The sequence below is a fragment of the Eutrigla gurnardus genome (genome assembly GCF_963514095.1).
Source record: "Eutrigla gurnardus genome assembly, chromosome: 7".
Classification (NCBI taxonomy): Eukaryota; Metazoa; Chordata; class Actinopteri; order Perciformes; family Triglidae; genus Eutrigla; species Eutrigla gurnardus.
The window spans coordinates 23,596,867-23,609,505 of record NC_139921.1 but is presented as its reverse complement, the minus strand read 5'-3'; the positions used below and the strand labels follow the sequence as shown (position 1 = coordinate 23,609,505).

At 42.0% G+C, this 12,639-nt stretch overlaps 1 long non-coding RNA gene and 1 pseudogene across 2 annotated transcripts in view; both read right to left on the bottom strand.

The window, feature by feature from the left end:
• LOC311015960 overlaps positions 1–6,909 on the bottom strand; it is a 90,225-nt gene extending 83,316 nt beyond the window's left edge. The window contains exon 1 of the long non-coding RNA XR_014597421.1: positions 6,576–6,909. This is a non-coding gene — a long non-coding RNA (uncharacterized lncRNA). The remainder of the gene's footprint in view (positions 1–6,575) is intronic.
• LOC311015958 (Ig kappa chain C region, B allele pseudogene) overlaps positions 1,922–12,639 on the bottom strand; it is a 32,860-nt pseudogene continuing 22,142 nt past the window's right edge. The window contains exons 2-3 of the transcript XR_014599279.1: positions 3,030–3,326; positions 1,922–2,343 (exon numbers count right to left, since the gene is read on the bottom strand). The product of XR_014599279.1 is annotated as an Ig kappa chain C region, B allele pseudogene (transcript). The remainder of the gene's footprint in view (positions 2,344–3,029; positions 3,327–12,639) is intronic.

Below are 12,639 nucleotides of genomic sequence, written 5' to 3'. Positions count from 1 at the left end.
AGAAGATAATAGAAAATATCAGTTTAAAAAAAGGAGCATTCACTTTAAAAGCCTGAATAGAAAGCTGTGAAATTAAATTGATGTAACCTGGAATGTTATTGTGTACAATTTAAGTTAAAAATAAAATTTAATAATGATTAGCCTATCAAGCTAGCTAGCTTGACCTCCTGGCATGTGTACTTACGGATTCTTCGTTCCCTCCTTGTTGTTGTTGGTGGAAATTCTCAAGTTGAAATCGACGTGCAAATCGCAACGGACGATGAAAGCAAGGTTTGAAGGTTTTTAGTTGTTGAGATGAAATCACACACACTCTTGACACACTCCCGTGTGACATACCTCAGGCCGGATTCGAACCCGCTTCCCTGCGACGGCGGTCTGCGTCCCGCTGGACCACCTCTGGCACGGGACCAAGAAGCAGAGACAGAAGATGAGAGTGAAGCTGCAGAGGCACGACGTTGACAGCCTGAGACCTGGTCTGGTGTTCTTTAGGGCGGTCCTACAGGTTCCTCAGGTGGTTCTACTGTTCTTTCAGGAGGTTTCAGTGCGGGTCGTTTGGGAGGTTCTAGGATCCTTCAAGATGTTCTAGTGGTCATGGAGGAGCATCTCTTTTAACACACTGGAACCTGTTGTACTTCTTCTCTGTGTGACAGTTTACCTCTCAGTCCATCAGGTGGCTCAGCTGTTAGAAACACAGCTTCATCGTCTGCATATCGGTGGTCCAAACTCCACTGTTTGTTCTTTCTCTATGATTTAGAGTAACTTTTTGAACATGAAGTTGTTTTGATGTTATGCTGCTTGTCTGGTGTTTGGCCTTGAGGTCAGGAATCAGGGTTTTCACTCTGGGGTTGTGGGTTCAAATCTTAATTGAAGATTGTGTGAATGTGTAATTTTGGTTTTTTCAAATATGTGAAAATATATATTCCTCTCATATTTTTATGGGGTAAATCTGTGATGAACGCAAAAATGCTTTGAAGCCAATATCTGGTGAGTTAAGAACAAAGTATTCCCACACCGGGACTCAAACCTGAGACGACCTGGGTCTAAAACAGAAGTCCTTACCATCAGACCATCTAGGACACATGTTATCCACGTCTGCTTTTACCTGTAAATCATGAGACAAGCAGCTCAATGTAGCTCCACAACAAAACGATGGTAAAGTCAAAGGAGAGACAGAGACAGAAAGTCTAAGTCCCATCTGAAGTTTTCTCTCTCAGCATCGATTGTCACGCTCCGGGTTTGTTTAGAGGTCAACTTGTCTTTGTTAACATTTTTCTAGGTTTTTATTTTCGTTTCCCTAACTCTTGGCTTCTCTCGTGTCCTGTCAAGTGTCCTCCTGTGTGATTGTGATTGCTTGTCCCGCCCTCATGTGTCTCACCTGTGTCCAGGTGTCCCCCCCCCCTCGTCTACTTCAGCTGTGTGTTTCTCCGTCCTCCTGAGCCAGATGGTCTTTGGCCTCGTGGGAGAGATGCAGCTTTCCTTCCTCTCGGACGTTTGTGCCGTTATCTTCACCGACTGCCTTCCTGTGTACCGAACCTGAACTGGTTTATTGAACACTGAGCCTCGGCACTGCAACCTTGTCTGTCTGCATGTGTGGGTCCTGTCTTCTCTGTCTGATGGATGGAGGTGAAGTTTCTGCAGAATCCTCCCTCAGTTTCACATCTCTGTATTATTGTATTGTAATGTAGAAATATGAATTTTTATAAGATGAATCCAAAGCTTTAATTTTCTGCAGGGAGTAGAACCAGTTGATATGAAACCATTTCATTCTTTACTTCTCTTAATAAAATAAAACACTTTATCATGTAATTCATCAGTGAAAGCTTTATTATTATAAAAAGACAGTTATTAAACGCACACATCTACTTGCTGAGCTACACACATTACTCTCTAGCTACTTTACAGCAGTCACACAAGGCTTTATAGTTTCCTCTACAAACGTTGTCCTCAGATTGTTCAGAGCAGCAGGTGTGTTCCTCCTGCTCCCCCCATGCAGAGCTCCTGTCCTGGCCTCCATCCAGACCCTCTAGGCCTTACACTGGCTCCTGTGGAGGGACTGCATCTGGTTGTGGTTGTGATGGAGGACCTTGCAGGAGTACAGCTCTCCTGCCATCCAGCGCTCCTGGCTCAGGCTCAGGGTGCTGCTGCTGCTGTAGAGTCCGCTCTTCTCCTCCTCTGAGCTGCTCAGGACCCCCTCCGTCACCTCGGTGCCGTCCACCTCCCAGCTCACCACGGCTCCCTGAGGAGAGTAGCCGGTCAGCAGGCAGGCCAGCGTGGCCGAGCCCCCAGAGAGCTGCTTAGAGGAGGGGGGAAGCAGGGAGACTGAGGGCCGGATCATGGAGCCAGCTGGAGGGGAGAGCAGAGACACACGAGGAGCAGATTAACTTCCACTGTAGGAAAGACAGCTGAACATGACAGAGGTGACGTTACTGAGGGTTAGCTGTGTGCATGATGCTGTGGTCACACAGAGACATGGGATGGAGGGAGGATTTAACAAATACAACGCTGACTGGAGTTCTGTCATTTACAGGAACCAATCTTCTCCTGCGGCTCTCCTCATTCAATCATTATAGAATCATATACAATGTGACTGAGGAGTCATTGGAATAGAAACGTTTCATTAATCATCTGTAAACTGTAAGCAGTGAAAGACTTTGACATCTGTCTGTTTCACTTCCTTTTCATCACTTTGAACTAACGAACCGTGAACACAAACTGCAGCGACACTGAATGTACAATAAACCCTCTTATTTGTTTGATCAACATTAGATTTTATAACGTACAGCTAACACACTAACAGATGTTTCAATGTTACAAAATAAAATACTGCATCTACTTCACCAAAACATAATCTATAATAGGAAAATAATATGCAGTGTTTTCCTAAACTCCAATATCAGCCTAGATTAATGAATAATAAATATCCAAAAAGTATAAATGATCCAAAATAATGATTTGGTTCATCACATTTACTTTTGACAAAGCGATTATAATATTGAACATTGTAGAAATCATAAATCTGTGATACTTACAGTTAACGATGAGTTTGGTTCCTCCACCAAAAGTCCACCACAGTGATACAACCTCGTTAAGTGGCCGTACAAAAACCTCCTGCACTGTAAGAATGCATAATTAATCATTTATTTTCATTAAGTAATGATTTATCTCCTATTCCTTCAACGTCTACATGTTTTTAATACTTTTATTGTATATTTTTAAATTTAAGAGAGAAATCTATCCACTGAGGAAACTCTCTGATTTTTGTAATAATATACAAGTAATTATAAATAATTGAATCTAAAAAATATTTCATATTATATGCATTTAACCTTAACCTATGAATTAATAGTGATTATTTAATTTTGTTTTACTTTTTCACACCAGACAGAGAAAAACATTACAGCCTCCTCATAAGTCATATTTTAGTCTTATTTAAGTTCATACATGGTTAAATGAACATGATGCTTATTGATAATGATGATTTACAAAATCATATGATGAAAAAGTGAAATATCTGATAGATTTGCATTAAATCCTGTCAGTAAATGAACAGCAGACAAACGTTTCATACCAACCACAGTGAACACAAACGTATCCTTAAATCCTCAACTGCACTTTTAATGTGAGTGTTTTCCTCTGTTCCATTAAGATCCTCCATGTTGTTCATCCGAGCCGTATTCCTCCTGATTTCGTGTCCCACGTTGCCTTCAGTCTGTTGAGAGCAGAGAAATCATTTCCATAGAGAGGAGGCTTTGCATCGTCAGCTGATCCTCCAGTGAACTGAGAAGCTTTATAGTCCTGTGAGTTCAACACTGCAGGACTCAGATCTGTCAGTCAACACAGCAGAGACCACAACCACCATGACTCTCATCACCATCCTCATCTGGACGCTGGCCTGCTGCTGGTTTACAGGTTCGTTGGCTCGGCAACATCTCAAACACGACGCCTCGCCTTTTCTCTCCTTTCCTTCTGCTGATGAATGAATGATTTGTTTTGTCCTGCAGGATGCAGCGGTCAGGTGACTGTGACTCAGCCTCCAGTAGTGACATCTACTCCAGGATCCACTGTCGCTCTCACCTGTAAGACTAGTCGACCTGTTCACGGTGGTAATCATTTGTTCTGGTATCAACAGAAATCTGGACAGCCTCCAAAGCTCCTGATAAAATATGCTAGCACACTTGAATCAGGAACACCATCTCGGTTTAGTGGCAGTGGAAGCAGCTCTGACTTCACTTTGACCATCAGGGAAGTTCAGGCTGAAGATGCAGCAGTTTATTACTGTCAGAGTCTCCACTCTATAAACAGTGCTTGGGTGTTCACACAGTGATTTGTCGCCGTACAAAAACCTCCTTCAGTGTGACTGAAGTGAGAACGGCCTGCTGCAGGTGCAGAGGGTTGTTGAAGAGACGGTGATGAGAATAACTGGTCCAGTGAACACAACACCAAGCAGAGTCACCAAGCAGAACCACAATGACTCTAAATAAAACTGAAACAGACTCACAGACGCTCTTCCACATGCAGTTTTAAACTCATATTCTTATCAGTTTATTAAGTCTCTTTATGAGTGAGATGGTCAGGTTCAATTCTTCTCAGACTAGCACATTTTTCCAATTTATTAGTCATAATATTAAAATCCATTCATTTTCTTCTTCAAAATATAGTATTCTCTTCAAATGTCACAGCAAAATAAACATACAACTATTAGCATTCATTTTCTGCAGGTAGTAGTACTAGTAGTTGTACTCTTTAAAAATGCCATCTCCTCGTTACCACCTCTAAACCCATGTCATGCTGACGATCTTGTAAACATCTTTAATTCCAAAATTCTGAATGTCATAGATGTCATTGCACCTGCTACGGTTAAAACAATTTCTGGTAAGCAAAAGGCACCCTGGAGAAAAGCTGCTGTTGTGACAGCCCAGAGAAGAGAGGCAGGAAGGCTGAACGAATCCTCTCGGAGTACTAAACTTCATATTCACCATGACATCTATAAAGAGAGCCTCCGGGCCTACAATTTAGTCTTAAAAAGTGCAAGAGAAACATTCTTCTCCAATATCATAAACAACAACACTAATAAGGTGAAAACCCTATTAGTAACTGTTGACAGACTGACCAACCCCCCAACACAAATACCAGCTAAACTCCATTCCACGCAGAAATGCAATGAGTTTGCATTCTTTTATACTAATAAAATTGAAGGCATCAGACGCGCCATCAATATCTCAAACAAAAAAGTTGGATCACCACCCTGTTCAGGCAAAAGTAACACAGCAATGATGGCAAGCTTTAATGCCATAGACTCTGAAACTCTAGTGGAAACGGTGACAAATCTAAAATCATCCACCTGCTGCCTTGAGGCTTTACCTACCAACTTTTTTAAGAATGTTTTTGACTGCCTATCAATAGACGTATTGCAAATAGTTAATAACTCTACTCAATCAGGCAATTTCCCAAAGGCCTTCAAAACTGCAGTCATTAAACCTCTTCTAAAAAAGCTGAGCCTAGATGCCTCTATTATCAACAACTACAGACCAATTTCAAATCTACCCTTCATAAGTAAAATAATTGAGAAAGTTGTCCTCAAACAACTAAATCACTTCCTGGCTTCAACTGGCTGCCACAACAACTTCCAGTCAGGATTTCAACCTTTTCATAGCACCGAGACGGCCCTTATTAAAGTTGTAAATGACATCCGTCTTAACACAGACTCTGGCAAAACTTCAATATTAATGCTATTAGACCTCAGTGCTGCATTTGACACTGTCGACCACTCAATACTCTTGGACAGGTTGGAAAACTGGGTGGGGCTCTCAGGCACAGTCTTAAGCTGGTTCAAGTCATATCTACAAGATAGGAACTATTTTGTTTCCATTGGCGACTTTGTATCAGAACCTACCAATGTAACGTGTGGAGTCCCCCAAGGTTCAATCTTGGGGCCGACTTTATTCAACATACATGCTCCCACTAGGACAAATCATGCAAAATAATAACATTGACCACCATTGCTATGCCGATGACACCCAAATCTATGTAGCACTATCACCAAACGACTATCGCCCCATAGATGTTCTGTGCCAGTGCATTGAGCAAGTCAAAGACTGGATGTGCCAAAACTTCCTACAACTAAATGAGGACAAAACTGAGATAATTGTTTTTGGTGCTAAAAAAGAAAGGTTTAAAGTAATTCAACACCTTCACTCTCTGTCCCTGAAAACCTCAAACAAAGCCAGAAATCTCGGGGTTATTATGGATTCTGATTTACATTTCGACAGTCACATTAAATCAGTAACAAAATCAGCCTACTATCACCTCAAAAATGTAGCAAGACTTAGAGGGCTCATGTCAGCTCAAGAGTTAGAAAAACTTGTACATGCCTTTATTACTAGTAGGCTAGACTACTGTAATGGTCTCCTTGCAGGTCTTCCGAAAAAACCTGTCAGGCAGCTACAGCTTGTTCAGAACGCTGCTGCTAGAGTTCTTACAAAGACCAAAACATGTGAGCACATTACACCAATTCTTAAATCCTTACATTGGCTCCCTGTATGTCAGAGGATTGATTTCAAAATCCTCCTGCTCACATATAAATCACTACATGGTCTAGGACCGAAGTATATCACTGATATGCTCCCACTACATAAGCCTTCTAGACCACTAAGATCTTCTGAGACCAATCTGTTAGTGATTCCCAGAGTAAACAACAATCACAGGAGAGCATCATTTAGTCACTATGCAACAAATAGCTGGAATAAACTTCCTGAAGATGTAAGACTTGCCCCAACTCTGACCACTTTTAAAACTAGACTGAAAACTTTTATGTTCACCATAGCTTTCTGCTAAATCTTTTAATGTCTGCACTGTTTTTAATTATTGCAAATATGTTTTTATTCTCCTTTCTTTCTGTAATGCATTTTAATTTTGCCTTTATTTTCTTTTAATTCTTTTTTCTTCACTTCATTGTATGACATGTCATGATGTGAAGCACTTTGAGTCTGCCCTGTGGATGAAATGTGCTATACAAATAAAGTTGCCTTGCCTTGCCTTGCCTAAAAATAACACAGAGACACTGTCTTCTTATAATCAGTTTTATTTTAGGACGGTATAACCTTTTTGAATGTATCAATCATTTAAAATGTTTATTTCGTAAATTAATGAACATAAAGAAGATTATGGAAAATCAGCTTTCCTTCCTCTCGGACGTTTGTGCCGTTATCTTCACCGACTGCCTTCCTGTGTACCGAACCTGAACTGGTTTATTGAACACTGAGCCTCGGCACTGCAACCTTGTCTGTCTGCATGTGTGGGTCCTGTCTTCTCTGTCTGATGGATGGAGGTGAAGTTTCTGCAGAATCCTCCCTCGGTTTCACATGTCTGTATTATTGTATTGTAATGTAGAAATATGAATTTTTATAAGATGAATCCAAAGCTTTAATTTTCTACAGGGAGTAGAAACAGTTGATATGAAACCATTTCATTCTTTACTTCTCTTAATAAAATAAAACACCAAACACTTCATCATGTTATTCATCAGTGAAAGCTTTATTATTATAAAAAGACAGTTATTAAACGCACACATCTACTTGCTGAGCTACACACATTACTCTCTAGCTACTTTACAGCAGTCACACAAGGCTTTATAGTTTCCTCTACAAACGTTGTCCTCAGATTGTTCAGAGCAGCAGGTGTGTTCCTCCTGCTCCCCCCATGCAGAGCTCATGTCCTGGCCTCCATCCAGACCCTCTAGGCCTTACACTGGCTCCTGTGGAGGGACTGCATCTGGTTGTGGTTGTGATGGAGGACCTTGCAGGAGTACAGCTCTCCTGCCATCCAGCGCTCCTGGCTCAGGCTCAGGGTGCTGCTGCTGCTGTAGAGTCCGCTCTTCTCCTCCTCTGAGCTGCTCAGGACCCCCTCCGTCACCTCGGTGCCGTCCACCTCCCAGCTCACCACGGCTCCCTGAGGAGAGTAGCCGGTCAGCAGGCAGGCCAGCGTGGCCGAGCCCCCAGAGAGCTGCTCAGAGGAGGGGGGAAGCAGGGAGACTGAGGGCCGGATCATGGAGCCAGCTGGAGGGGAGAGCAGAGACACACGAGGAGCAGATTAACTTCCACTGTAGGAAAGACAGCTGAACATGACAGAGGTGACGTTACTGAGGGTTAGCTGTGTGCATGATGCTGTGGTCACACAGAGACATGGGATGGAGGGAGGATTTAACAAATACAACGCTGACTGGAGTTCTGTCATTTACAGGAACCAATCTTCTCCTGCGGCTCTCCTCATGAAATCATTATAGAATCATATACAATGTGACTGAGGAGTCATTGGAATAGAAAAGTTTCATTAATCATCTGTAAACTGTAAGCAGTGAAAGACTTTGACATCTGTCTGTTTCACTTCCTTTTCATCACTTTGAACTAACGGACCGTGAACACAAACTGCAGCGACACTGAATGTACAATAAACCCTCTTATTAGTTTGATCAACATTAGATTTTATAACGTACAGCTAACACACTAACAGATGTTTCAATGTTACAAAATAAAATACTGCATCTACTTCACCAAAACATAATCTATAATAGGAAAATAATATGCAGTGTTTTCCTAAACTCCAATATCAGCCTAGATTAATGAATAATAAATATCCAAAAAGTATAAATGATCCTAAATAATGAATTGTTTCATCACATTTACTTTTGACAAAGCGATTATAATATTGAACGTTGTAGAAATCATAAATCTGTGATACTTACAGTTAACGATGAGTTTGGTTCCTCCACCAAAAGTGTTCCACAGTGATACAACCTCGTTAAGTGGCCGTACAAAAACCTCCTGCACTGTGAACAAGCATCTGTCCACTGAAAACAGAGTTATTTTATAGTAAGAATGCATAATTAATCATTTATTTTCATTAAGTAATGATTTATCTCCTATTCCTTCAACTTCTACATGTTTTTTAATAATTTTATAGCATATTTTTAAATTTGAGAGACAAATCTATCCAGTGAAAACACTTTTTCTAGTATTATAGAAATAATTATATTTAATTAAATCTACAAAATCTTTCAAATTATATGGATTTAAACATATTTTAAAAATAAAGACTGATTATATAATATTTTTTTTTTACTTTTCTACTCCAGACAGAGAAATGATGACAGCCTCCTCATAAGTCATATTTTCCATCTTATTTAAGTTCATACATGGTTAAATGAACATGATGCTTATAGATAATGATTTACAAAATCATATGATGAAAAAGATAAATATCTGATAGATTTCATTAAATCCTGTCAGTAAATGAACAGCAGACAAACGTTTCATACCAACCACAGTGAACACAAACGTATCCTTAAATCCTCAACTGCACTTTTAATGTGAGTGTTTTCCTCTGTTCCATTAAGATCCTCCATGTTGTTCATCCGAGCCGTATTCCTCCTGATTTCGTGTCCCACGTTGCCTTCAGTCTGTTGAGAGCAGAGAAATCATTTCCATAGAGAGGAGGCTTTGCATCGTCAGCTGATCCTCCAGTGAACTGAGAAGCTTTATAGTCCTGTGAGTTCAACACTGCAGGACTCAGATCTGTCAGTCAACACAGCAGAGACCACAACCACCATGACTCTCATCACCATCCTCATCTGGACGCTGGCCTGCTGCTGGTTTACAGGTTCGTTGGCTCGGCAACATCTCAAACACGACGCCTCGCCTTTTCTCTCCTTTCCTTCTGCTGATGAATGAATGATTTGTTTTGTCCTGCAGGATGCAGCGGTCAGGTGACTGTGACTCAGCCTCCAGTAGTGACATCTACTCCAGGATCCACTGTCGCTCTCACCTGTAAGACTAGTCAGCCTGTTTACAATGGTATTGTGTTGAACTGGTATCAACAGAAATCTGGACAGCCTCCAAAGCTCCTGATATATTACGCTAGCACACTTGAATCAGGAACACCATCTCGGTTTAGTGGCAGTGGAAGCAACTCTGACTTCACTTTGACCATCAGTGGAGTTCAGGCTGAAGATGCAGCAGTTTATTACTGTCAGAGTTACCACGAGATAAGCGGTGCTCCGGTGTTCACACAGTGATTTGTCGTCGTACAAAAACCTCCCTCAGTCAGACTGCAGAGAAGCTGAGCTGTTCCAGCAGGAACCTTCTGCAGCTGCTGAGGAGACACAGACCAGTGAACACAGAGCTGACACAAACCTCACCAAGCACACACATTACTGGGATCTCTGCCTCTCACTTCAAAGTATTATTTCTTAACATTTTCAGATATTTCTCCAGTTTCATTATCAGCCCAACCTTGGTTCAGAGTGATCGGGCCTCCAGCTGCAACCGTGTTGTTTCTGCTCCAATTCAGGGAAATTGTTTTTGAATACATCTGAAAAAAAGATCAAACCATTGTTTAGACAAACTACTGTCTGTTCTTGTGTCTTGGTGCTAAAAGCAGTGTGACCTGGAACATTTTATACTTTTAAAGAAGTGTTTACCTTTTCAATTCAATTCAATTCAATTCCAAAAACGTTATTGTCTGTCACAGGGACAGAACATTTTCATCAGTTTGGGCTCAGTTAAACATTTACATACAGACACCAACATAAAACTCACATTAAAAGATCTCACATAAAAACCATAAAAATCCTAAAATTCCTGTGGCGCTCACATAAAAGCTGCAACAGCAGATAAATCTTGCCCTAAAAACCGGCACCTATTTCTTTTCGTTTAAAATACGCCCTGCAGTAGGGATGAAAGAGTTCTTGTAGGTCTTTTTTTTGGCCAGGGGTACTCTGAACCGGCTGCCTGATGGTAAAAGCTGAAAGGAGCCGTGTAGGGGATGTAAGGGGTCCGTAGTGATCAAGAGCGCTTTCCTCTGTACTGCACGTCTTTAGAGATCTGGGAGTTGTAACTGAGGTGTACCAGTGATTTTCACAGCTTGTTTTATGATTCTGGAATTGTACCAGGATGCAATGTTGAAAGTGAGGACTGACTCAATGAGTGACCGGTACACTACTGTTAAAATGTCCTGTTTTACATTCAAACCTTTCAGCCTCCTCAATAGAAACATGCGCTGCTGGGCCTTTTTGTAAACTCCATCAGCATGTTGGAGAAAGGACAGGCGGTGATCGATGTCAGTGCCTTAAAGTACCTAAAAACATTGACCTGCTCCACCGCCTGCCCCTCTAGCATGAGAGGCTCAAAGAGGGGGTGGGGGTTATCACGTGTCTGGCGGCCCCCACAACACAGCTCCTTGGTCTTTGAGATGTTTAGGACCATGCTGTCCCGGAGCCAGGTGGTCATGAAGTCCACATACTGCCTGTATAAGAACAGGGAATGGTCATCTGTCAGACAGGCCACCAGGGCCATGTCGTCAGCGTACTTCAGAAGCGTCAGATTTTTGGCGTTGCAGGTGAGTTCGTTGGTGTCGATGGAAAAGAGGATAGGCTAGAGAACACAACCTTGTGGAACCCCAGTGTTTAGAGTTATGTTGGTTGATTTGACACCATTGACTTTAACGTGCTGGGGTCTGTCTGTTAAAGAGTTCTTAATCCATAAAACCAATTTTGTGTCAACCTGCAGTGACTGAAGGCGGCGCAGAAGACTGTTTATGTTTACTGTGTTAAAAGCTGATGATAAATCCATGAATAAAATCCTTACAAATGTATTTATAGAGTCCAGATGCCTTGTCACGGTGTCCAGGAGGGTTAGGCTGGCGTCCACAACTCCCAGTTTTGACTTATGCAAACTGCAACGGGTCCAGGTTCTCACCCACCATGGTTCTGAGCTCTTCAACCAGCACTCGTTCCATGCATTTACAAAGAATGGAAGTGAGTGCTACAGGCCTGAAGTCACACATGTCTTTTGCATTGGGCTTTTTAAGAACAGGAATGATGGTTGTTTCCTTCCATGCCCTTGGGACAAAGCTCGATGCCAGGAACAGCTGGAACGGGTGGTTCCACAACGTGGCCCAGCTGGGCTGCACGTTCTTTTAGCACCCGTTCTTTAAGCCCATCCGGTCCTGGGGCTTTCTTTGGATGAAGTTTAGACAGGATTGAACTGACCCTCCTCTCCTCTATCCTGATTGGGAGAGGGGAGTGGCTGGTGTTGGTCGGGGTCCAGTCCTCCCTGGCTGCTGAGCCGTCGAACCTGGCATAATGGGTGTTAAGTTTTTCTGCAAAGGAGGCAGGGTCTGGGCACTGTAATCCAGCAGGACTCTGAGCTCTTCCCATCATGTTGTTTAGGCTCTGCCATGCCATCCTTGCATCTCCCCTGGAGAACTTCTCTTCCATTCTGTTCTTATAGCGGAGCTTAGCCAGCCTGGTCTTATTTTTTAGCTCCCTTCTCAGCTCTTCAACTCTTTCTTTGTCTCCCTGCATAAATGCCAACTTTTTGAGATTCAAACAGTGTTGCAGCTCCTTGGTTACCCATGGTTTATTGTTGGGGTATATTCTGATTTGCTTCGTGGGTATGACACTGTCAGAAAGACATATATGAACAGATGGAGTCATTGAGCATATCCAGAGTGTAACGTTAAACAAAAGCAGACAGGAAGGCCTGTCTTGAATGATCCTGATAAACTGAACCAGGACTTAACTGTGGGTATTTTGCTGTATGCAGATGATACTGCGCTGCTGGCTGAATCAGAAGATGATTTACA